Raw genomic sequence first — 27,100 nt, forward strand, 5'->3', positions numbered from 1 at the left:
GTATCTTGATCACGCGCAAAATTGTGATCCTTTCCAATATATATATATATATATATATATATATATATATATATATATATATATATATATATATATAACAAAGAGGCAAAAGGGGGAAAAAAGTGGTCTTCGAATATATTTCACGGAGAATTCCCAAAATTGCTTCACACAGCATCCTCGTGGGGTCGAGGTTAGGTTCGACTCCAGGACTCGGGGAAATTCCTCTTTTATTACAGGATGGAGAAGGGCAAGTGAAACACGTAGCTCTTGCCTTATGGTATAGTTAAGGCTATGCACTACACTGCTGCACTGACCATCTCTTCTCTTCTGTGTTGGATCTTACACTCGCCGCTTACTCTCCATGTGGAAGAGGAGGAGGAGGACGTGGGGGTATATAGGGAGGAGGGATCTCTCTCTCTCTCTCTCTCTCTCTCTCTCTCTCTCTCTCTCTCTCTCTCTCTCTCTCAAGACCATGGCGTTATCATTGTTAAGGGGATTAACTCATGGGACTTGGGACTGACTCATGATTCTTGGAGACTCGTGGTTCATGGGTCTTGGGACTGACTCGTGATTCTTGGAGACTCATGGTTCATGGGTCTTGGGACTGACTCGTGATTCTTGGAGACTCATGGTTCATGGGTCTTGGGACGGACTCGTGATTCTTGGAGACTCATGGTTCATGGGACCTGGGACTGACTCATGATTCTTGGGGACTCATGGCTCATTGGGACTCACTCACGGCTTTGGGAACTTACTCATGGCCTCTCGGGACCTCACTCACTCATGCCTCTCGGGACTCAATATCACTTGATTCATCCCAGCTACTCATTTCTGTCCATTGGAATATTACAGTGATATTCCGCCACTACAGAACACGATCTTCAATGGACACGAATATACCTGTGAGGCAGAAGATTATGAGGAAGATTCAGTGGACCTCATAGCCCCAATGAGTCGTAAATCTTCCGTTCTTGCTCACTGGTTTATTATGGACCTCATTCGAGAGTTGTGAGTAACCGTACCTCCTGTATGAGTAATGGGAAGGTTATGAGTAAGTGGCCATTAGACCCCGAGAGACTGTTGCTTATGTCACTAAGTAGACTAAGCAATATTGGGCGAGAACACGGTGTCTCTTTATTGCTGGGTGACCTTTGATGACATAGGGCAGACTAGTTACGTTTGTTTCTTTCTTTCCGCAGCTAAGCTCTAGATATCATCTTCTCATGCTTGTTTTGCGAGCCCTCTGTGTCCATTTATCACTACGTGACAGTGGGTAACACAGGATAGACTTGTTGTCGTATACCGTCGTGTTCAAGGATAGTACACTGTCGTGCTCAAGGGTCGTATACCCCGTCGTGCTCAAGGGTCGTATACCGTCGTGCTCAAGGGTCGTATACCCCGTCGTGCTCAAGGGTCGTATACCGTCGTGCTCGAGGGTCGTATACCGTCGTGCTCGGGTCGTAACCCCGTCGTGCTCAAGGGTCGTATACCGTCGTGTTCAGGGGTCGTATACCGTCGTGCTCAAGGGTCGTAACCCCGTCGTGCTCAGGGGTCGTATACCGTCGTGTTCTTTTTACTTACCATTACGTAACATTTAGTGGACGCTGAGTTGGCTTAGCCAAACCTCAGAACTTTTAAAAACGCACCAAAATTATATAAGGTTCGATTACATCCATATTCGAGACTGCTGTAATTACTTGTGCTAGAAGGAAGAGAATTCGTGTTAGGAATACCTAAAGGACATAATCATGTCCAATTTATCATATAAATGTCATGACGTATTCGTGATTATGATGTGAGAAACTTATCATTACATGATCCCAGGCTCGAATTCGACGACGCAACCATTCTCAAAAAAACGAAGGAAAGATAAACATGAATTCAAAAAGAAAAAAGTGAAAATGATTTGCTTTTAGAATTCCTGCCTCCTAGTGTGGACGTCGAGAGAGAGTTGGGGGGAGTTTTTTTGACATCTTATTAAGATAAACGGGATGAAGGAGACGGACAAGATGTGCAAGAGGCGAGGGAGATCGATGAGGGAGTGATTAGGGCGAATTTGAGAGAGAGAGAGAGAGAGAGAGAGAGAGAGAGAGAGAGAGAGAGAGAGAGAGAGAGAGTGAGAGAGAGAGAGAGCTCTCCTACTGGCTTTTGGGCAGAACCATTCGAGACTTTAGTGAACAGATCCATTCGAGACTTCGGGAAGAAGATTATTATATTCTAAAATCTCTTGAGTTAGTCGGAGGCATTGAGGCCGCTCCTTGGCGCGGGGGGGAAAGATGGATTGGGACAGCCCTCTGTGGTTTACGAATTTAGATAATGCATTTCGATATTGATATTGGCGATTCCATCCTCCCGGCTTAGTCTGTGGGAAAGACTGGGAAAGACAGAGCTGATGACTGGTAGTCGTTTGACGTCCCGTAAACCACTCTAATGATGGTTACTTAATGACGAAGTTGAAACTATCGTTAGTTAGAATGTTTGTTTGTGAAAGCGTTAGTGGCGCTGTTAGATATCGTTTTGTCATTTCGTGATGGAAGGCAAATTTTGGATTTGTTGATTGAATGACGTTTTTATTCATGAGTTTTGAAAGATAAGATTAGAATAAGATAGTGTTTTCATGTCTTAAGGAAGGCAAATTTTAAATTTGTTGATAGAAAAATGTTTAATTTATGATTTTTAAAAGATAAGAATAAGATGAATTAGTATTTCTGCCTTGTCTCTCGTGAGCCGTGGCCGTGTGTCACAACCCACATGGCTTGGACCCTCAGCACTCATTTGGCTGCTGCTTTCCGTAGCTTTTCTGTGGATACGAGCCCCACACGAGGATGGACCGTTGTGATACCTCCTTCTCTCTTCGAACATCAGATATGAAAAGTCTCTTCCAAAGCTCGTCTGTCTTTCATGCTATAAACCTCTCACCTTTAAGTGTCGGATCTGCAAACACATATGAAGCTGAAATTATGCATTTTCCTCATAGATATTATATTCCTTTCCATTCGAGGTACACAGGACTTATGTATGTTCCTGTTCCTGCTATGAGGGCGACTATGCAAGAAAATAATAACTCATGAATTATATATTCCTGTGATTTCGTAAGATTACTTTTAGTAAACTAGAGAAAAGTCTAAGACACAATGCATTGTCGAGTGTTGGCCTGTGTCAAATGGCTCAGTCGGGTGGTGGTGGTGGAGGGGGGGGGGGGTGAGCTAGATGGGATTGGCGTATTGTTGTGGAGGCTCGAGGCTGCTGCTGGTTGGTGGTTACCTTTAGGGTGAAGGTTGTTCCGCCCTTTGTTGTTGTCCTGGCTGGTGGCAGAATAGAGGTGGATGCCAGACCCTCTGCTGCCCACAGTCTTTTTCTCTTTTTTTTTCTGACTTCCTCTGACCTACCTCTTCGTTCTCTCTCTCTCTCTCTCTCTCTCTCTCTCTCTCTCTCTCTCTCTCTCTCTCTCTCTCTCTCTCTCCACATTTGCATTCATACACACCCTTCCTTCGGGTTTCCTCCCCATTCCCATTTTCTCCTCCAACTTTGGTCGTCATCCTTTATCTTCTCCTCCTTCCTCTTACTCCTCCTCCTCCTCTTCCTGTTCCTCTTCCTCTTCTTCTTCTTCTTCTTTCATCGTTCCCCCCTGGCCATCCAGATCGCCTCGTCTACCCTCCACAGTACGCCGATGTTCACATTCTGTTCCAGAAGGAGGGCTAACTTCAACAGATTGTCTTGACTCATTTTTTTCTTTCTTCCCCTCCACTAGTCTTTGAGAGAAGCCATCGGTACCGCTTCCTCCGGCCGGTGGGATCAGCTCCGAACACTTTTACCGAAGCAACATGATCATTTCCCATCGGTTTTTTTTTTTTTTTTTCAAACAGAGTGTTGAAATTTTTTTTTTCGATCGTTTCAATCACACAATGTTAGTTAGGATGGCTGACCCTGTAACAACAGGAACTGTTCAGATACCCTAAGAGTTACCGATCGGATGAGAGAGAGAGAGAGAGAGAGAGAGAGAGAGAGAGAGAGAGAGAGAGAGAGAGAGAGAGAGAGAGAGAGCAGGGGACGGCGACAGGCGGCACAAAAGGATCAGAACATCTATTAAGTATGATTGCAGGACAACCAGCTCCCAGCCCCCTTTCCCCTGCTCTCGTGAGGAGGAGGAGGAGGAGGGAGACGTGTTGGGAAGGGTGGAGAGGGACGTAGGTAGAGGGAGGGACAAAAAGGAGGGAGAGGGGAGGGGTGGGTATTAGGGAGAGACTAGTTGATGGAGGGTTAGTGAGGATGGAACACGTTAGACCTGTGGAGGTTCTTTTCACTCCATCCTTCCATCTCCAGTTGGGTCTCCTCCTTCTCCTTGTTCCCTCCCTGTCAACCTCTCCTCACTCATTCTCTCCAAATGTCCGAACTATTTCACCAAACTCTCTTTAAAAGCTGTCTCAGCTATACTTGTCTGTTTACCCTGATTACCTTCTCTCTCGACCAACCTTCTTCACGGCCACATATTGTCCTCAAGCATTGATTTCCATCTCGCTCTTCTCTACACCCTCATCTACAGACCATGCTTCGCATCTACATTGCGCCAATGGGACTCCTCTACCCTCAAATGTACCCATCTTCACCCTCCAGATACTGACCTTTTTACAGTTCTCCCAGGATCTCTACACATTCCTCAGTGCTCCCGGAACCTTCGTTCCCACATCCACCTTAAGGCTCACTTCAGCTCCCATGGTTCCACTCGCTGCCACGTCCACACACCCCCCAGGTATCTAAAACACTTCATTTCTTCCAAGTTTTCCCCGTTCAGACTTCCTCCCTCCCGACTAACCTGTCTAACTTTCATGATATTTCATATCATTATAACTTTTAGGTGGTAAGTGTGACTATAAACTTTTAAAGAATTCAAACGACTTAGAATGAGACCTTTTACGTTGCTGGACCGAGGATTTCTATGCTATCTGAAAGCTTCTCTGGGTATAGTCGGAAGTTCGTAACCAAAATCCAGCGCGAGAGGGTATAAGGCTCGTCATTATATTCTCGTAGTGAAGTAACATTCGTAAATGATCCCTCATTTCGACACGTTCAGTCCTGACCGGAGGAGAGACGCGTCATGCAGTTAAATCATGCGGTGATTCGACAGAAAGCATCGCGGCAGATTCTGGTGTAAGGAAGAAAAAAAATCGTGGACTGGTATTGAAGGAATCTGTCCTCCAGGAATGGGTCAAAGAATTGGAGAGCTGACACTAGACCAGGGGTCAAAAACTGGGAAAGGGTCAGAGACGGAACAGCACAGGACAACACACTGTCAGCTCATATTCTGTTCCTAAGAACACTAGGAAAAACAAAATACGTGTATATATATATATATATATATATATATATATATATATATATATATATATATATGTATAGCATGCCTGCCTCTTGCACAGGGGTCCCGGGTTCGATCCTGGCTGTTGGAGGTTTGTATGTTCTATGAAGGTGCGCGTTCATATGCACTTTATTCGTATATATATATATATATATATATATATATATATATATATATATATATATATATATATATATATTGCCATTCTTTATTCAGTATCTCAAGTAAAGAAATCTTATGAGATATGCCAGGGATCTGTTGGGCATTATTGGAACAATAGGGTGTTCAGAATATTAATATGAAATTCCATGTTTTTGAACATCCACAGCTGGGCTTATATTAGAGAAGACCAGCAGATATTGACTTTAGATTTACGATATGAAACAGCAGTGTTAAGAACAGAAACACCCTATCTATTTACTTAGATTTTGTCTTTTATCAGAAGAATATTACGTCTGTTCCCCAGTATCGAGTAGAAGGCCATTTCGTGAATGGTAGGAGTATTTTGCTCTTGTATGGGAGGTGAGTGTAATTTAGGGGCAGTTGGGCGAGTACTGCTGTACTTTTGACGTAGTGAACTGAATCCTGGCGTTAGGGGGATCTAAGTGCATGGGTGGACGACTTGACGATTGATAGTATATCTAACTATGGGGATATGGGTTCCCGGTTGTGAATCAAAATGTGAGAAGGATTTCTCTATTTGCGTACTTAGAAAGGACTGGTGATCGAGGGTACAAGGGTTAAAGCTGTACTTACTTTACGGGAGCATACACAAGTGATTGGGGTCGAACGTCACAAGTTATTATTGCGGATTATGTTTTCACTGGCAGATTGGAAAGGAGAGGTTGTTAAATGTGAACGTGATGAGAATGGACAGTGGGTGAAACATCTGGTCATTTCTTTGCAGAGACAAGTGTGAAAGTTTGTAGTGTGTTTAAAAAAAAAAAAAAAGAGGAAATTTTGCGGAGACAAGTGTGAAAGTTTGTGGTGTGTTTAAAAAAGAATAGAGGAAATTCCGTAAGTGTGAAGGAAGGAGTGTTAAATCCGTACCCGAAACCATTTTGCAGGACACGCTCTTGGTTAGTAGGCTGTAAACAACAACCATCCACAGAAGTACAACCCTCCCGACTTGAGAGTGATGAAGTGGTGTCCGGAACCATCTTTAACACCTTCCGTGTCTGTGGGTTGTAAACAGCAGCTGGTCAGAGAAGTACTACCCTCCTGACGAAGGGGTTGATGAAGTGCGCTGGCCTTCCGGAACCATGTCTCACGCCCCTCCGCGTCAGGGAATGTATAGACGGCAAAAGATAACACAGAGCAGTGCTAAGAGCATTGAAAGATAGAGAAATAGAAACAAGCTGAAAAGTGAACATAACTGCAATGTATAGTCCAAACCATCAAGTAAATGAATGAAGAGGAATGAAGATATAAGAAAGACTGTATGAATAGAAGTGTAACAAATCAGACTCGGTGAAGAAAGGAAGACGAAGAGACAAATAGATTATCTTATCTATCAAATCCTTTTTTCCCTTCGTGGAGAAAAAAGGGGGAGAAAAAATAAGACGAATAGCAACACGTGGGGGAAGTGCAATCTATGATTCAATGCCTCGCGATCAATTTCGGAGTCGAGCTATACATGCGGGAGTTTATTCCCAGGATCTAGCATATTGCCTGCTTTGAGAATTGGTGTGATAAATCCAAGGGGAAAGCCCTCCACAGCTCCTGTAATGCGGAACTGAAAAATGATAGGATGCTTCAATCGGATTGCATTGCCACCTGTGGAATATATATATATATATATATATATATATATATATATATATATATATATATATATATATGTGTGTGTGTGTGTGTGTTTGTGCACAGGATTGAGTGCAGGCTAATGTTTTCATACACAGTGCAGACTGATAATGTGTGAATTCTGTAGTACTGGGGTAGAATGTGTTCGTTTGAACAGGTTAGGTATAACCCGAGGATATAATGTGAGAGAGAGAGAGAGAGAGAGAGAGGGTGAATGTGATTCGTGTACCTCTTCGATATAGAAATGGTGCTGAAGATAATACATAGGTAGATAGATGGATAGATAAGTGTATATGTTATCTACCATATCTGGTTTTCCTTTATCTTAGATCATCCGTCTGTCTCCTCAGACATTCGAAGCGTCCTAGGACGTCACTGTCACACTGTCTCTCCAAAATTTGGATCTTTCGTATTTACAGAAAAAAAATTCTCTTCCTTTTTCTCTTTACGTTCCCTCTCCATTTAAACATTCTCCCATTTCTGGCGTCGGCTTGGAAAGGAGGCTTGAACCGAGGCGTCCCACTGAACCTACGTTAATTAGGATAGGGGTGTGTCATTAGCATCCTGATCAAGAGACGCTAGGTTGGTGGGTAGTGGGTGTAAGGATAGACACTTTGGCATCCACCCACCCGCACACACACACACACCTCACATACCACCCTCGCCCTCCATAGGAGCCAGGATATCACTCCAACCTCAGCCTCGGAGGGAAAGGCATGGCTCACTGCTGTCACATTGGGTCAAGTTGTGACTCCAGAGACGATCAAGGTCACATGACCTCGTGACCCCACGCTGTGACCATCGTCAGACACTGGCATTGAGGTATTTCTCGCTGCCTGACTGACTTAAGTGAGTGAGTGACGATTTAGGTACCCCTTATCTGTCCTCTTCTACACCTTCTGTTTTGGGCCTTCTGCACCCTCATACTCCCTCCTCCTTGACACCCGCTCATCACTTGCTTATCTCCACTTTTCCCTCTCTCCTGCCCGCCAACGAGCGATGAAAGACGCAGGGAAGGAGTGAGGGAGGAGTGAGGGAGGGTTGGTTGGACCAGCATCCCAATATAAAAGGTGTCCTGTCCCCCCCACAAATATAAAAGGTTTCCCCCTTCCCTCCCCCCATCCTTTTGTTCTCTCTCTCTCTCTCTCTCTCTCTCTCTCTCTCTCTCTCTCTCCTCTCTCTCTCTCATTCTTGCTCACCACTTTTTTTCTTCCCCCCCTTTAGCTTTTACCATTCGAAGTGCTTGATCACCTCTTTCTCACGTCCAACTTTTCATGTGTGTGTGTCTCTCTCTCTCTCACACACACACACGAATTTCGTATTTTCCTTCCGGTTTCGTGTTATTTCCCCTGTCCTGCTGGATCGTCTTCAAACTGATGATATGATAACGTAATTCACATCTAATCATCGTAAAGTGACGGGTAAAAAAAAACTAAAAGTTCGACATTATTATTTTTCTTCCCCCTTCGCCAGAATGAGCTTCAAGTTTAACGAGAAAAGACTTTTTTTTTAAAAAGATGTTATCTTCAGGGTACTGAAAGTAGTGCATAAGGAGATTAGACAAGGAGAAATGTGAGGAATTAACAGCTTTTAACCACCCCGGTGTGAGATCGTTCGTAAGGGAAACCGAGCCAATAGTGGGTTCTGCGGAGCTAACCATCTCACACACTTAGTCCACCAGAAGGTCAAAGAGGCTAACTGCTGGGGTTGAATGGTTGATGGCACGCATCACAAAACCACCTGGGCATTATCATGTCAAGCACAGGAGAACAAATATTTGTTTTGTTTTGTTTGTTTTGTCTCTGTGACCCGCCGTCCTCAAAGGAGTGCGGGTCATCCATCGGAAGAAAACGGAAGGAGTGCGGGTCATCCATCGGAAGAAAACGGAAGAAACGCCTCTAAAGAGTTGCTGAAGTGCCGGGTCAGCAAGACCTTTGTAATGCAGGGGAAATGTGTGTGTGTGTGTGTGTGTGTGTGTGTGTGTGTGTGTGTGTTGGGAAGAGATGGTGGTGGGGGATTCGACGTTCACTTAATGTTGACACACTTAAGTGATAATATGGAGTCTAGCGTGGAGATGCAGGTCAAAGGGAGGGTGTGTGTTTGTGAGAGAGAGAGAGAGAGAGAGAGAGAGAGAGAGAGAGAGAGAGAGAGAGAGAGAGAAGCTAGGGGTAAAGAAAGAGAGACGGAAACGGGGGTGTACAAGAGCAGAGAGACAAAGAAGGAATTCAGGGAAATGTTCAGAGCGAGAAAAAATAAATTGGAAAAAACAAAGGAACAGAGCGCAACCCGTCTTCTATTCTGCCTACGCCACAGAAAATGGGTCATCTACACCGCTCCTCCAGTCCTTCTCTCCTCTCTCTGTTTTCCTCTTACCCCCTCCCACCCCCTCTCTCTTATACCTCTCTTTCCCTCCCACCCCCTCTCTCTTATACCTCTCTTTCCCTCCCACCCCCTCTCTCTTTTCCTCTTACCCCCTCCCACCCCCTCTCTCTTATACCTCTCTTTCCCTCCCTCCCTCACTCCCTCCACCAACACACCCCACCATTTACGCCTCTCCCCACCCTATTGCTCCTTCTCCCCCAACACTCCCCCTCACTCCAACAACACCAGAAGCCCTGAGCGTCAACAACATTGCTTCTCCTCCCCCAACATTCCCCCTCACTCCAACAACACCAGAAGCCCTAAGCGTCAACAACATCCCTCCACTTTCATGAGGCTACTTTACATCACAGCCAATAGGTGTCGCTGGCCAGATTCTTCTGACGTGTGTTGACGTGTTTCCAGCATATCTGTTGGGCCATTCTTTCGCCTGTTTCCTTGCGCTACCTCGCTAATGCGGGAGACAGCGACTAAGTGTGTTAATGATAATAATAATAATATATATATATATATATATATATATATATATATATATATATATATATATATATATATGTGTGTTCCTATGAGTCCACAGGAAATGAAACCCGGTAAGTTTCCAAGTGCACTTTCGTGGAATAATCACACCAGGGGAGATACAAGGAAGAAATATAACAAATAGCGCCAGGAAACTGATGAAGAATGGCTCATCCACTCATATATATATATATATATATATATATATATATATATAAACTCCCATACAAGCACATATACATACATATACATATCAGCATATACATGCACAGACATGTACATATATACACATGTACACATTTATACTTGCTTGCCTTCATCCAATCCCGGCGTTACCCCGTCCCACATTCGTAATTAATTTTGTCCGTCGTAATAACACTAGTTTATGACTTTGGATAATTCTCTTCACTGCTGTAGATAACCATGAGTGTTGGTTAGGTCGTAGTAGTCATTTTATGACCGTGGATAATTCATTTTATGACCGTGGATAATTCATTTTATGGCCGTGGATAATTCATTTTATGGCCGTGGATAATTCTTTCTATGGCCGTGGATAATTCTTTTTATTGCCGTGGATAATTGTTCTTATAACTGTGGGTAATTAGAAGTTTTGCTTAATGTCTCTTTGTTCTGTGTGTTCCGTCGTTTTATGACATCTTCACTGTAGCCTGGATTACATAATTTGCTGATTCCATTTATGTAATGAATAAGATTACTTTAAGGAGAGACTTAATTAAGATTGCCTTACTGATGGTTTATGTCAATTTTTATTACTTTACAGAAAGGTGAAGGTAATTCAACTTACCTTTTTTTTTTTCCCCTGTCATAAGATTACATTTGTGAACACAATCAGTTAGAATTACATTTTGGACGTATGTGTTATATATTCACGAACGCAGGTATCTCAAACGAGTTTGAATCTTCGAAATACAATCGACATATTTTTTTCGAGGATATTAGATTATTTTTTTTTGCCATTCATTGAAAAAAAACAAAACAAAAAAGCATCGTACGTTTCCTCCCGGAATATCAATGAAGTCTTGCAAAGGACTTCTTCGTGGTTTCGGAATCTGTACTGGATCCTGTTATTAGCCCAGAACGAGCCTATAATCCAATGTGTGTCCCGTGCATTCTAATGAAGGCAATGCTTTGCGTTCGCGTCGGATCACCCAGTCTCCGTATAGCTAACCCCTTTCACAGCACTTAAGACTTGATAGTGAGGATCTAATACTTTGCAGTGATTTCTCATTGATCTTCCAAATGGCTAGATAGTGAGGATCTAATACTTTGCAGTGATTTCTCATTGATCTTCCAAATGGCTAGATAGTGAGGATCTAATACTTTGCAGTGATTTCTCATTGATCTTCCAAATGGCTAGATAGTGAGGATCTAATACTTTGCGGTGATTTCTCATTGATCTTCCAAATGGCTTGATAGTGAGGATCTAATACTTTGCGGTGATTTCTCATTGATCTTCCAAATGGCTAGATAGTGAGGATCTAATACTTTGCAGTGATTTCTCATTGATCTTCCAAATGGCTAGATAGTGAGGATCTAATACTTTGCGGTGATTTCTCATTGATCTTCCAAATGGCTAGATAGTGAGGATCTAATACTTTGCAGTGATTTCTCATTGATCTTCCAAATGGCTAAGTTATTACTTCCCACCTGTGTCTAATGAAAGCCCTTTTTCCCTCTGGGAGTGTTTGACACAGTCGCCTTAAACGTACGTAGAATATTCTCTTGTCTCGGCCTGATATTTGGTAGAATATCCTCTGCCTCGGCTCCAAGGCGAGGCATTGTATTTGCTAGAATATCCTCTGTCTTGCTCCAAAGACAAGGCATTGTGTTTGCTAGAATATCCTCTGTCTTGCTCCAAAGACAAGGCATTGTATTTGCTAGAATATCCTCTGTATTGTCCCCAAGGCGAGGCATTGTATTTGGTAGAATATCTTCTGTCTTGGCCCCCCAAACAAGACATTGTATTTGCTAGAATATCCTCTGTCTTGCCTCAAAGGCAAGGCATTGTATTTGCTAGAATATCCTCAGTCATGCTCCAAAGACAAGGCATTGTATTTGGTAGAATATCCTCTGTTTTGCCGTAAAGACAAGACATTGTATTTGCTAGAATATCCTCTGTCTTGCCTCGAAGACAAAACATTGTATTTGCTAGAATATCCTCTGTTTTGCCGTAAAGAGAAGACATTGCATTTGCTAGAATATCCTCTGGCCAAAGACAAGACATTGTATTTGCTAGAATATCCTCAGTCTTGCCTCAAAGACTTGACATTGTATTTGCTAGAATATCCTCTGTCGTGCTCCAAAGACAAGACATTGTATTTGCTAGAATATCGTCTGGCCAAAGACAAGACATTCCATTCGCTTCTGGTACCCTTATAGCAGAGCTCCTCTTGTTCAAGTCTGACTTGAGGCGTCCCCCATAGCAGAGTGCTCCTGTGTTCCTCACCACCTTACACTTCGTCCTCCAGTACGCTGCACCTGGTATGGATGTGGTCCTTCTTCCCCGGCCGGCCTGATCTCCTACCGCATGTCTCCATAATCTCCATCCTGGTGAAATTAAGTTAATGACACACATTACTAATGACACTCCTTCACTTCTGTTGAACGTTCATTTGTCACACAGTTTACTAATGACGTCCCCCCCCCCGATGAACGACCATTTGCCCCACTGCAGTAACCATACATCTACGCCACTAGTCTCACAGTTTGACCACGTCTTCCTACACTCCCAAACGAACGAACGCTTCAGTATAGAGAGAGAGAGAGAAAAAAAAAAATAAGAGAAATGTTATGGTAATTTCTACTTTCAGTCGGAGAAACGGATCACAAAATACATTCATGACAGATCTGGGATGAAGCGGAGGCTAGAGAGAGAGAGAGAGAGAGAGAGAGAGAGAGAGAGAGAGAGACCGTGGGAAAAGAATTCGGGGAAATATTCAGAGGGTGAAGCAGAGAATCAGTATCTATTTAGCCAATGACACAGAAAATTGGTTAATCCCCTACGCTATTCCCTCCCTCCATGCTTGCCTCCCTCCCTTAACACACCCACCATTCCTCTTCGCTCCCTCCCTCCAGCTTATCTCCCAAATCTCCATCCTCCCCTTCCTTCTTTTCCATACCTCCATCCTCCCCTTTCTCCTTTTCCATATCTCCATCCTCCCCTTTCTCCTTTTCCATACCTCCCATCCACCCCTTTCTCCTTTTCCATACCTGCCGTCCTCCCCTTTCTCCTTTTCCATATCTCCATCCACCCCTTTCTCCTTTTCCATACCTCCCATCCTCCCCTTTCTCCTTTTCCATACCTCCCATCCACCCCTTTCTCCTTTTCCATACCTCCCATTCTCCCCTTTCTCCTTTTCCATATCTCCCATCCTCCCCTTTCTCCTTTTCCATACCTCCCATCCTTCTTCCCTTTCCCCAATTCCTTTGCCCCAATCCCTCCTCCCTAATCCCTTTGGGTTACTTAGGTAAATCACTGAGATTGGAAATGGCTCTCATTGTTTTGACTTAGAAGGAAAAAATGGTTTCTCGACACCTACCACGTACCATATTAGAGAAAAGAAAACAAGATTTCGTTGATTTAGAATCATTACCTGGATAGCAGATCCCACTCACCGATGGTAAACAACTTGTGGTACTGAATGGTGATAATGGTTATCAGTAGGTAACCCTATTCAAGTTGGATAAACACTTTAATGTTCAAAAAAAGAAAAAAAGAATATCCTACGTTCTAGAATTGAATTGAGCTTCATGAAGAATCCAACTCCAGAAATTTATGTCATTATACCTTTTTTTTTTTTTCGCGCTTTTCCATTAGGGTTTTAATTCATCATTTTTCTCTCTGCATCACATTTTGGTGCATCCATCCTCGTTTTCTTCCGCTGGGATGTTGAGCCGGAGTGAGAAGTGGGTGATGTCTTCTGTTTGGACTTTCCAGTGTGTATCTCACGTACAGTGAGGATCTCAGGGTGCTGTTACTGTGTCTCTCTCCTTAACTACAGATAACCCAGTCGTGGATCAGTCACGTGCACTGTGTTCTCTCTCCTTTCCCATGTACTCGTTCCATTCCTTCCTCGTTCCATTCCTTCCTCGTTCCATTCCTTCCTCGTTCCATTCCATCCCGTTTTCGCTCCTTCCTCCCTCCTTTCTTCTTCTTCTCTCCATTTCGCCCTTCCTTCCTCCTTTTCCTCCTGTTCCTTCCTTTCTCCCTTACTACCTCCTTCCCTCCCTCCCTTCTTCAAGGACGTCTTATCATACTCTCTCTCTCTCTCTCTCTCTCTCTCTCTCTCTCTCTCTCTCTCTCTCTCTCTCGTCTGCAGGGGACCCTGGGCGTCAATAACAATCGGTAACTCAACAGAGGAGGAGGAGGAGGCCCCCCTCCTCCCCTCCCCTTCCCCTCCATCTCCCCCAACACCTTCCCCTCTAACCCCCAACACCTTCCCCTCCAATCCCCACCCACCAGGCCTGCTCGCGGGGGTCCCAGGTCCGTGTGTGACAGACATAAGAGTTCATGTGTCTTGGTGTTTTCCAGGTACGGTGATCTAAAACCTCCCACTGTGGAAATGGTGATTTACGAACACACACCACCATCCCTTCCCTTCCCTTCTCCCACTATGAAAATAAAAGAAAAAGGAATATGATGTATTGGATCAAATCCTTTTGTTTATATAACTGTGGATTTGGTGTTGTGTGTGTGTGTGTGTGTGTGTGTGTGTGTGTGTGTGTGTTGGGGGGAGGTCTGTCTCTGGGCAGTCGCCTGGATTAGAGGCTGACCAGCGACCAAAATGCTGTAAGCAAGACTGCCTTCGTGAGAAACGTAATGCGAAATATACTTTCGTGTTTGGTTTCGTTCTGATTTTTTTGTTTTTTCGAGTGAGGGAGAAGCATATAGTAGCAGCAGGAGACACGACTTTCTTCGTCAGATTGTATAAAAGATCTCAGGTCATAAGATAAAGGATTAGATGATATAAAAGATCTCAGGTCATAAGATAAAGGATTAGATGATATAAAAGATCTCAGGTCATAAGATAAAGGATTAGATGATATAAAAGATCTCAGGTCATAAGATAAAGGATTAGAAGATCTCAGGTCATAAGATAAAGGATTAGAAGATCTCAGGCCATAAGATAAAGGATTGGGTAGTATAAAAGATCTCAGGTCTAAAGGTAAAGGATTAGATAGTATAAAAGATCTCAGGTCGCAAGATAAAGGATTAGATGATGAAATATATGCGTTTCTGATATTTTTCTCTGCATGTGACAGAAAAAAGAGCAATAGATCCTGAATCTTATATGTGGACGACTGATATTTCTCTGTGTAAGCGAGAGAGAGAGAGAAGATAATCCTGCAGGTTATTCATATTTTGAGCTTGAATACATATTCCACTCGTAATCCATCTTGGATTCACAGGGATAATCACTCGGTCTTTTTTTTGTCCAATCAGATGACATATGTCGTATTACAGCCACCGTTGCTAGCAGGTGCTAGTGAGAGCCCTGGAAACTAGCTTACCCAGTGAGGTAATGGGATTATTGGGTAAAACCTCCCCTTAATCGTCTTCATGGAATTCAGAAAATGGAGGTTTTTGGAACACCATTGATTCCCCCGTGGTCTTGGATGAATACGTGGCATGTGAACTGTACTGTACGGGGGATGTGACAACCTCCAAAAGAGACTTGTAGGAGTGAGTCAGTTGTTGTTCGCTGATGATACAGCGCTGGTGGCTGATTCATGTGAGAAACTGCAGAAGCTGGTGACTGAGTTTGGTAAAGTGTGTGAAAGAAGAAAGTTAAGAGTAAAGGTGAATAAGAGCAAGGTTATTGGTATTGTAGGAAGGGGTGGAGGGGGGTTGAATTGCAGGAACTGAGAGAGAGAGAGAGTTCCCATCCTCTGATCTTTATCAAAGAAAGGTCGTGGAACTTTACAACCTGGTACTTTTCTTTTTTCATCCAAAGATGAGTAATCTTCATGTGATTCTATGACTGACACACGACTGGAAGATCCTAAGGAAGTAGAGGCAGACTGTCTGGCTCTACTGGGTTATAATTCCTCATATTCTCTCTCTCTCTCTCTCTCTCTCTCTCTCTCTCTCTCTCTCTCTCTCTCTCTCTCTCTCTCGATACCATTTGCTTCAAGCCTCTCTCCCTCGACCACCCGCAGTATGTCGACTGCGCGTCGTAAATCATTGGTTTATTGTTCGTAGCTCCGAGTAATGATGATGTAGTGTACATAAATTTCATTGTCCTCGTCGTGGCTCACACAACAACAACAACAACAACAACAACACTGCTCTCTCTCTCTCTCTCTCTCTCTCTCTCTCTCTCTCTCTCTCTCTCTCTCTCTCTCTCTCTGTATACCGTAGTGGATGATTGGTTTACAACGTCATACGTGCGGTGTTGGATGCTATGTTATACTTACGTTGTATGTTTGAATGACTCCGTTCGAATTAGGAGTTTGTATTGGAGGGAGACTTGATTTACGTAATGGCCTGAATGAGGTTTGCTCGCTCTGTAGGTGCGCCCGTGTGTGTGTGTGTGTGTGTGTGTGTGTTGCATATACATATGTGTGTGTGTGCGTGTGACGTATGTGTGTCTATAATAACTTATTTATAATCACAGACCTGTACAGTATACGGGGAGGTAGTTGCGCGCACCATCTCTTGAACGTTTTCTGCCCGTTGCACGTCACTGTAGACGCTTGGCTTCGGTCAACCATCCTTTTCTCACTCGTGTGGTCAAGTCTTCACGCAAAGACTATGAGAAGAAGCTGCTAGGCACGCGCCAGCGGGTGGAACACCCCGCGATGGTAGGAACGCACGCACACACACACCTACCTCACGTGAGGGATGGCGGCTGCGGAGAGAGAGAGAGAGAGAGAGAGAGAGAGTGAGAGAGAGAGAGAGAGAGAGAGAGAGAGAGAGAGAGAGAGAGAGAGAGAGAGTGGTACTTACTGAATTCAACGTGAGTTAATGTTTTCCTAGTTCCTTTAACGCTGTCCTTGGTCTAAGTCAAGAGGGGGGAGGGATGTGTGTGTGTGTGTGTGTGTGTGTGTGTGTGTGTGTGTGTGTGTGAAGGAAGACTAGGAGTTACAGAAGAGGAGAGGAGAGGGACAGTGAGCTGAAGGGTGCCAAGTGGAATCATCCACGTAAGGGGACTTAGGATTACAAATTCAAGAGAACAGATCACATCCACGAAGAGATGAGGCGACAGAGGAGACCCGTTGGCGACGCCACCGTTAACGGGATACAATGACGCCACCGTTAACGGGATACAATGACGCCACCGTTAACAGGATAAGATGAACGCTCCATGAACGGCTACTGCAGTGGAAGAACAACAGATAGGCCGAACCCCGCATGTTATGCCATAGAGAACAGAGACATAGGTGAAGAACAAGAGAAGGAAACTCAGTGAACAGATATTCAACGCCACATCCTTTGGAGGTGTCTAGGGCCACGAGAACACATTTCCCCAATATCCGGAAGAGAAGAGGATCAGAAGCGATTAAGAAAAAAAAAATGAAAAAGGCCACCGCTACAAATTACACCGTGAAAGCCATATTGGCCGCCGGGGGGAAAGAGAAATAGAACTTGTAAGTGTGTGTGGGAAAGCGAGTGTTGAAAGACGAATTCCAAGGACTCTTGGTGTGGATAGCGGATGCGAGGACAATGAGACGATAGTTCGAAGGGTTTGAACGGTCTCTTCTTATTTTTGGGGGCAGAAGATCTGCACCAAGGCATGCTTCCATGGAGGAAGGAGGGGGGGAAAATAAGAGTGGGTCTTGAGATAGAGAGAGCCTAGCGAGTGTGAAAGAAGAATTCCAAGGACTCTTTGTGTGGATAGCGGATGCCAGGACAATGAGACGATAGTCCGAAGGGTGTGAACGGTCTCTTCTTATTCTGGGGCCGAAGGTCTGCACCAAGGCATGCTTCCATGGAGAAAGGAGGGGGGAAAAAAAGAGTGGGTCTTGAGATAGAGAGAGCCTAGGGCGAGCTAGAAATGGAGTAGTTAGCCCATAGCCTCGCCCTCTTGGAGTTCTCGGGAGACATTACGATCCGAACCCCCGACACTTTGCCTTCTTGCAGTTGAGGGGAAAGGATTTGGAAGATCTATAGAAGGCTTATACCTTTGGTGGGATGAGATTCGCGAGGACAAGCCATGAGGCACAGAAATTCACCACCTCAAAAAGCCTTGCGAAGCCTTCATTCGTTTCAACATTTTCCCAACCGCTTACTTCTTCCTTCTTTTCATTTTCACCCAAAATGGCCTTTGAGTGGGGGCTCTGTTTATTTCGCGCCCTCTTGACTCAGTGTCGGTCACTGCAAAAGGAGGACAGGGAATGAAACCAGATATACGACGCTGCGTTGCCTGCGGTAAGAGACAATATATGTTTGGCTTGTAGTGAATTATGGGGGCGCGTGGGTCTGTTCTTCACGTATCCTGCGCGTATGATATGCAAAGTATTGCAAGTGTATTTGCATATATACATTCATGAAATATAAAAGCATTATTCTTTCATCGTACATTTAATTTCCAACACGGATTTTCGTGTACACACACACACACACACACACACACACACACACACATATTAAATACATATTGTCTGTTAACACAATATTGCTGTAGTTCAACATGTATGTAATTTTCATCACCCAGTGTTAAATCTGTAACGTACGTCAATGTAGTACTATTTGCAATTCAACCATTATGTAACGCGACATCATATTACGTAATGTTCAGATAACACTCTGTGTATAACGCATAAACCCCAGACTCTGCTCTGTTAAACGTACGGTACTGTGTAGACAGACTTTACTCTATGCTCTTATCCGAAGCGTGGAAGTATCCGGCCCTGCTTTAATCACTGGATTTTATGTGATGTGTATATATTTTTTTTCTCATCCGTTCTCTCTGTCTGTCTGTCTGTCTGTCTGTCTCTCTCTCTCTCTCTCTCTGATATATATATATATATATATATATATATATATATATATATATATATAAGTATATATATATCACAATAGAGAGAGAGAGAGAGAGAGAGAGAGAGAGAGAGAGAGAGAGAGAGAGAGAGAGAGAGAGAGAGGATAACACCGTGTTATTCATACCTGCACAAGGGAGCCACTCCTCCTTACCCGGCGTACAAACCTCTCTTGCTCGCGGCAAAATAATGTTATAACAGCACAGCTCGCCATTGTCGGTGATTTTTTTTTCCTTCTTATTATATATATATATTTTTTCCTCTCCGTCTTCTTATGAACGGCTGAAAGGAGGAAGAGGACGTTTAATGAGATGTAAATACATATGACTCGTTTGTCCCGTACCCAGCACATATTCACGGTACTTTACGGTACAATTATGTACGTGTATTAAATATGTACTTCCATTCCTGTTAAGTAGGGGAGGGGTGGGGTGTCTCAGAGACTTTAAGACATAAGTTGTGAATAGACGATATAATTTTAATTTTCCAAAAGAAGGAAGAGAGAAGGGGGCCAAGTGAGGATATTCCCTCATAGGCCCACTCCACTGTTCTTAACGCTACCTCGCTGACGCGGGAAATGGCGAATAGTATGAAAGAAGGAAAAGATATATATATATATATATATATATATATATATATATATATATATATATATATATATATATATATATATATATTCCTTACGATTCAACGGGGAAATGAAACACGATAAGTTCCCAAGTGCACTTTCGTGTCATAATCACATCATCAGGGGAGATACAAGAAAGAAAAAATAAAGGCAGTTGATATACAACGAAGAGACGTAGCTAGGACGCCTTCGTTACCCTCATCTTTGGCTCGCGACTGCCGTCCAAACTACCCCCCTTTTTTTTCTCCCTCAACCTCCCGTAAATGGTAAGACAGGTGACGACCCGTCCGAATGCCAAGAGACTGCAGTAGGGCTGCAAAGTTTCCCTCCTTCCCTGCAGAGGAAGGCAGAAGCATCCTTCTCTCTCTCTCTCTCTCTCTCTCTCTCTCTCTCTCTCTCTCTCTCTCTCGACACTAACAGAACACACTATTGTTTTGTGTGTGTGTGTGTGTGTGTGTGTGTGCCTCCTCCTCCTCCTCCTCCTTCCCCCAAAAAAAGCGAAAGAAAAGAAAAGAGAGAGAGGGAAAAAAGATTGTTGTCTGTGTGATAACCGAGACTGAGGCTCGTTGCGAATGAGACTGCGGCAGTCAAGTCATGAGACATCGTGAGGACGGGTATGTAAAAATGTTCCACTATGGTTTATCCCCCCAGCTACATGTTAACACCGTCTCCCCTCCTCCCTTTAGTGTCCGTGTGCTCGTGTATTCCTTCAAACGTCCAAACAACACTCCGTTGCTCCCCGCGATACCAGTTTTGCCTTTTCGAGATAATGATGTGCGATTCCTGGAACTCCTCCATCCATCCATGGCTCAAAATATAACTTTTTTCTCAGATGTTGCAAAGGAACTCGGGGTGTTTGGTTTTAGCAGATAACCGTAGGTGTCTGGCTTACAAGTCGAAAACAACTATAACCTAACCTCTCTTCTTTGAGATCCTCGCCTTTTGTAGGGAGTTGAGAGAAGAAGAATGGAGACAGAATGTAAAAAAAATCTTCATTTCTGATCTTTGTAAACATCCTTCGATCCATCTCTATACAGCTGTTCGTCCACGTATGCGTGTCTTTACTCACGTTAATGATCTTTGATCCCTTTACGTCAACTCTTCGTCCTTGATCCCTTTGCATCGACTCTGTCTTCGTATATATGTGCCTTACTTTGTCTTTCTGTCCCGAAGAATATAGGGAAACCAAATGGCTTTACTGTGTCTATGAAGATCATTTCTCCATCATTGATTATCATTTGATCCCTTTACATCAACTCTTCGTCCTTGATCCCTTTGCATCGACTCTTTGTCTTCGTATATATGTGCCTTACTTTGTCTTTCTGTCCCGAAGAATATAGGGAAACCAAATGGCTTTACTGTGTCTATGAAGATCATTTCTCCATCATTGATTATCATTTGGCCCAGAGAATCTGTCAAACACCATAAGCCTCATTAGAGTGAAGGCTTGTTCGGATTGTTGATGTAATCAAAGACACGTTCTTGTGTAAACTCGAAGTTGCCAGGAGGAATTGACATACAACTTGCACAGTTTAGCAAATCATGTCCTCGGTTCGAACCAGCGCCCTTGAGAGATTTGGTCTAGCACACAATCTACGTTGTTAATCAACGTGGAATAGTTGATAGATGTCATTAATGACGGACACGAAGAGTGAGTGATTAAGGTTCGTATGTCTCATATTCTCTATGAATACTATTGTCTATTGACCCATACGTGCCCTCTGGTGCTTCCTCATGCCTTGGTGCCTAAATACCGGAATGAGATTTCGAATCTCGACTATAGATTCCAATGCCATTGAAGACATCAGAATCCAATTTACGAAACAACGTGTAAGGTCCTTATAATGTATCGTCATCTTATACCCAGCTGAGGGAATACCCATTTTCTATATCATGACCGAGGCTTTCGAACTTAGTGAGGGTGTTATACAAAGTGTATCCAAATGGCATCATACTTGATCGATAATATTCGTACCTTAATCAGTCTATCGACATCTATTTCGCTTACGACATATCCTTGCTTGTAGCATGACTCGTCTTCCATATATATATGTTTACCAAATGGCGTCTTCGCTTCGTCTCTTCAATGTATATCAACTGAGTTATGTTTCTGTCTTGTGTCTCCCCTGATGATGTGATTATTACACGATAGTGCACTTGGGAACTTATCGTGTTTCATTTTCCCCGTGGATTCATAGGAATATATATATATATATATATATATATATATATATATATATATATATATATATATATATATATATATATATCAACCATAGAGACATGTCTCCCTCCACACGACACTACATCTCCCTCGTAACTCCGTGTTCGTCAAGCGCAACACACTCCATTACCGACAAGTCCTTTTCCCCTAAACCCTTGATTTGTGTGTTTTTGTTGTCGGTCCGCGTCGACCTGCGTGCCTTCATGCTTGACTGAATTCTCCCTCCGTTTGCCTCTCCGCTCCGAGAAGGAATGAGATGAGTGGTACGCCCCTTGAAGGGATAGGTCGAAGTCGCAACTCCCCTTGAAGGGATGGGTCGAAGTCGCATCTATCCTTCCCGCACATTAAGGGAAGGAAGCCAACGCTGTAAATAAGATGTGAGGATGGAGGGTGGCTTGACCTGCTCTCTCTCTCTCTCTCTCTCTCTCTCTCTCTCTCTCTCTCTCTCTCTCTCTCTCTCAATCCCTGTTTTTCGTCAAAATCTCGTCGTGCGTCCCCATAAGTCTTTCTCTCATCTCATCTCTCTCTCTCTCTCCCTCTCTCTCTCTCTCTCTCTCTCTCTCTCTCTCTCTCTCTCTCTCTCCTTCTTAAGGTTATTAAGAGCCGTAAGGAGCAAGTTACATATACTATATATATATATATATATATATATATATATATATATATTGGGACTTTCAGGCCAAAATACGTCGAGAATTCCCACAAGCCTCTCCTCACGTGCACTGCGGGGGATCACAGTGTAGCGTTTGACGCTCCCCACAGGGAGTTGGGGAAGGGGTGACTGGGATATTTCTTTTTGAGTGTCGATCTATGGGACCAGTTTGGCCGTGACAGAAGTCTCTTTCCTCCTGATGGCTTCCATTTGACTCGAATCGGAGGGTGAAAACTCCCACCTCAGCCTTGGCGAAGTGTTAAACGAAAATATGAGGTTCCTTTATTTTTTTTTTTCTTTTACTCTTCACAAGAATTGCCTCGTCAGGTACCCATTACGTGGGAGGAGAGGGAGAGAGGAAAATAGGCAAAGGTGAATTCAGGGTGTTAGGGGATAGTCCAGGATAGGTCGGTCCAACGAAGTCCCTCTGGGAAAAGTTTGCAGGGTCTCCTGCTTGCACGCGATTACGTCTCGACAGATTAGTAGCGTCGGGAGAGGGCACGGGCCCTTATTGAAAAAGGAAGGTAGTGGTCAGGTCCTTAACAAGGCTCTTCTTTAAAAGGAGGGAGGTATAAAGGTCATTGGTAAGCCTCATCGTTAAAGGGAGAGTAGGCATCAAGTTAGTAATAAAGATCTCCGTGAAGTGACTGGTCACGTATGCAGAGAAAGTGACCTGCGCCCCATCCATTAGAGATAGATAGAAGGGGGGGAAAAAATATTGAATGACAGAGTAGTAGACAGTTTCACCCTCAAACTGAATCTCTCAGTACTAGGACGACTTTCCACTCACCCGCTTTTGAAGCGAAGTCTTGATAATCCCTTTCACAGACCCCCCCGCTTGGATAAATACTTCATCAATTCAATGTTTGATGAAATGCAAGTGCATTGTTGGACGCATCTAGACCTACACATACCGTCTTCTATTTCCAGGTTAGATAGTAGGCGGTTTCCCATTCATTTACTCACAACCGTGGGATATAGTGGCATGAATCAGTAGAGAGACGTATGATGCAAGAGAATTCATTTGCGTGAACTTCCCCCCCAAAAAATGATGTGTTTGTCCAACCGTCCAACAATGAAAGGAGTTTCTTCATTCTTTGTCCTGTTTGATCCTATTCCAGAGGGGAATGAGAGAGAGAGAGAGAGAGAGAGAGAGAGAGAGAGAGAGAGAGAGAGAGAGAGAGAGAGAGAGAGAGAGAGTTACATAGACATAGGAACGCGGACCACACAGGCCTCCCCAAGGTCCATGCGAGGTGGTCTGGCCTTAACACAACTGAAAAAAAAAAGAAATAGTCCCCTTAAAAGCGTTAGAGGAAAAGCATGGAAAGGCAAGGCTCTCTCCCCCAATCCCTCCACTCCCTCTGGCAACACGCCAAATGGGAAGCAAGTGGAGAGGAAAAGAAAAATGATACCTTGCAGGAGAGTGAAAAAAATACCGTGCATGAGAGAGAATGAAATACCTTATAGGAGAGAGAAAAAATATTCCTTGCAGGAGAGAGAAAAAAATACCTAGCAGGAGAGAGAAAAAAATACCTTGCAGGAGAGAGAAAAAAATACCTTGCAGGAGAGAGAAAAAATATACCTTGTAGGAGAGAGAAAAAATATACCTTGTAGGAGAGAGATTTAGAGAGAGAGAGAGAGAGAGAGAGAGAGAGAGAGAGAGAGAGAGAGAGAGAGAGAGAGAGAGAGAGAGGTGTTGCTAAGCCCACTTCAAGTAACAAGGCCACGCAAATATCTTGCACGGCTTCAGAAGGACCCACCGCAAACCTAAACAGATTGGAGGCATGTGTGTGTGTGTGTGTGTGTGTGTGTGTGTGTGTGTGTGTGTGTGTAAGGAATTATTACGTACGTGTACGAAGACAACAGACACAAGTAATACAGTAACGAGTCAGGAATCAAAAATACTTCGTGTAAATGTCAAAATACTTCGAAGCAGGAGTTATGGACGGTACACCAACACTAGAAGCATACCCACATCCCTGTCTACCTTATGTGATGGCGCCAGTAGATTTCTCGTTGACACTGAAGGACGTTAGAGTAATTTCGCCCTCCTGGTTGTAGACTGGCTGGTTGTTAGCGTTACAACAGCGTTACTTGTTGAGTCGTTACCGTGTATAAAAACTAGCTTATATAAACCATAAACATGACATGAGCACTTGCACGCAGAGCACGCCAATGTATATACACACACCATAAACATTTGTGCACGGAATACTGCAGTGTATATACACAACATGAGCATTTGCACACACAACACTGCAATGTATATACCCAATATAAACCTTTGCGCACTGACCTCTCCAGTGTATATACACAGCATAAGCATTTGCGCACAGAGCACTGCAATGTATATACCCAATATAAACATTTGCGCACTGACCTCTCCAGTGTATATACACAACATGAGTATTTGCGCACAGAGCACTGCAATGTATATCAATGAATAGGCCTTAAACTTTTTTCTAAGATTTGACATACAGTAAAGCATTGTCTTCGTCTGTGGGTAGCCAGCAGAATTTATTTTTTTTTTCACTTACGGGTTTCCAAAGAGAAAACGCTTTTCAAAAAATGCCTTCCATCGGGGACTCCTCCATATTGCGTTACTGCCAGTGAGATCGGGTCGTTCAGTTCGTCAAAGAAGACTTGAACACCAATTATGAAAGGCATTTCATCTCATATATCCTGTGTTTGTGTGCCTGTGTACTTCGATATCCATGTGTGACAGAAGTGTACTTGCTTGTGTAGCACTCCCGTGTGCACATGTACACCGTTCGTGAATGTGCCTTGAGTGTTCCGTGCACATGATGTACATACTCAGTACAGTACTGAGGTAAGAGACAGCTGAAGGTAATTAGAGAGGGTCGTTATCAATAAACTCATCTTGTGACCCACTCATTTAGTACGTTTTTTAAAGCATTGTTCAGTTGAACCCGGACAGTGCATTTTCATATCAAGTCTAGTATACTAAAGTATTTTTTCCCTTATGTTTTCCCCTTTATATATATAAAGGGGAGAAAGAAGACTTCCCACGTATTCCCTGCGTGTCGTAGAAGGCGACTAAAAGGGGAGGGAGCGGAGGGGCTGGAAATCCTCTCCTCTCGTTTTTTTTTTCCTTTAATTTTCCCAAAGAAGGAACAGAGAAAGGGGGCCAGGTGAGGATATTCCCTCTAAGGCCCAGTCCTCTGTTCTTAACGCTACCTCGCTAACGCGGGAAATGGCGAATAGTATGAAGAAGATATATATATATATATATATATATATATATATATATATATATATATATATATATATATATATATATATATTAGTTCAGGTGTCCACAATTTGCGTCTCTCTCTCTCTCTCTCTCTCTCTCTCTCTCTCTCTCTCTCTCTCTCTCTCTCTCTCTCTCTTCCAAATCTTCCCCAAATGAGGTTACAAACCAGAGTGAAGGAAGCCACAACATGGTTAATGAGTGGATTTGTTAATGAGGTATTTGGGTGAGGGTGGATGTGGGGGGTGGAAATGTGAATTCAATCAACAAAAAGAAGATGTGATTAAGTATATTATAACGAGGCGAATCACCTCGTCAGTGCCTTGCTTAACTCGATAATTGCCTTGAATGTCTCTCTCTCTCTCTCTCTCTCTCTCTCTCTCTCTCTCTCTCTCTCTCTCTCTCTCTCCCTCCCCCCCATCTGCCTCGCTAAACATAGAGTGCCTTTGACACATTATGAACACACGTTACCCTCTGAGGGGATGCCTCATCAAAATATATTTTCTCTCCTCCTCCCACCCACCCACCCAAGGCCTCACAAAGGTAATAAACTATGAATATAATTAATCAGGTATTCGTTAATTGGTAATCCGTCGCCAAAATAATGACTCTATTTTTTTTTCACTTCACACACACACACACACCCACACCCACACACACACACACACACACACACACACACACACACACACACTCACACACACGCACACACACACGCACACATCAGTTATCGTTTTCAAAGCGCAAAAACTTTAATGTAATTTGTTCTTTTGTGGAACCAGAATACTGAGTGTTTTTTCCAATTCTACGAGAGCCGAAAAAATGCATACAGATGATTAATCTATCTATTTATGAAGCTGGCTGTCTATCCATCAATCAACCTATCTATCTGTCTCTATTTAACTATCTATCTATCTATGTACCTATCAGTCTGTCTCTGTCTGTCTGTCTGTCTATCTATCTATCTATATATCTATATCTTTAACCATCTATCTGTCTGTGTATCTATCAGTTTGTCTGTCTGTCTGTCTATCTATCTAACTATCTATATCTGTCTATCTATATCTATCTGTCTATCTATCTGTCCGTCAGTATATCTACATTTCTGTCTGTCTTTCTGACAATTTAGTTATATATTTATATGAATATCTATAGATCAATCTACTTACCTATCTATTTTTCAATATATCTGTCCATCTCTCTATTTATCTGTCTGTCTATCCTTCTTTATATCTATCTCTATCTACCTGTCTATGTCTATCCTTCTATATATCTATCTCTATCTA

This window comes from Panulirus ornatus, chromosome 53 (assembly GCF_036320965.1).
Source record: "Panulirus ornatus isolate Po-2019 chromosome 53, ASM3632096v1, whole genome shotgun sequence".
NCBI lineage: Eukaryota > Metazoa > Arthropoda > Malacostraca > Decapoda > Palinuridae > Panulirus > Panulirus ornatus.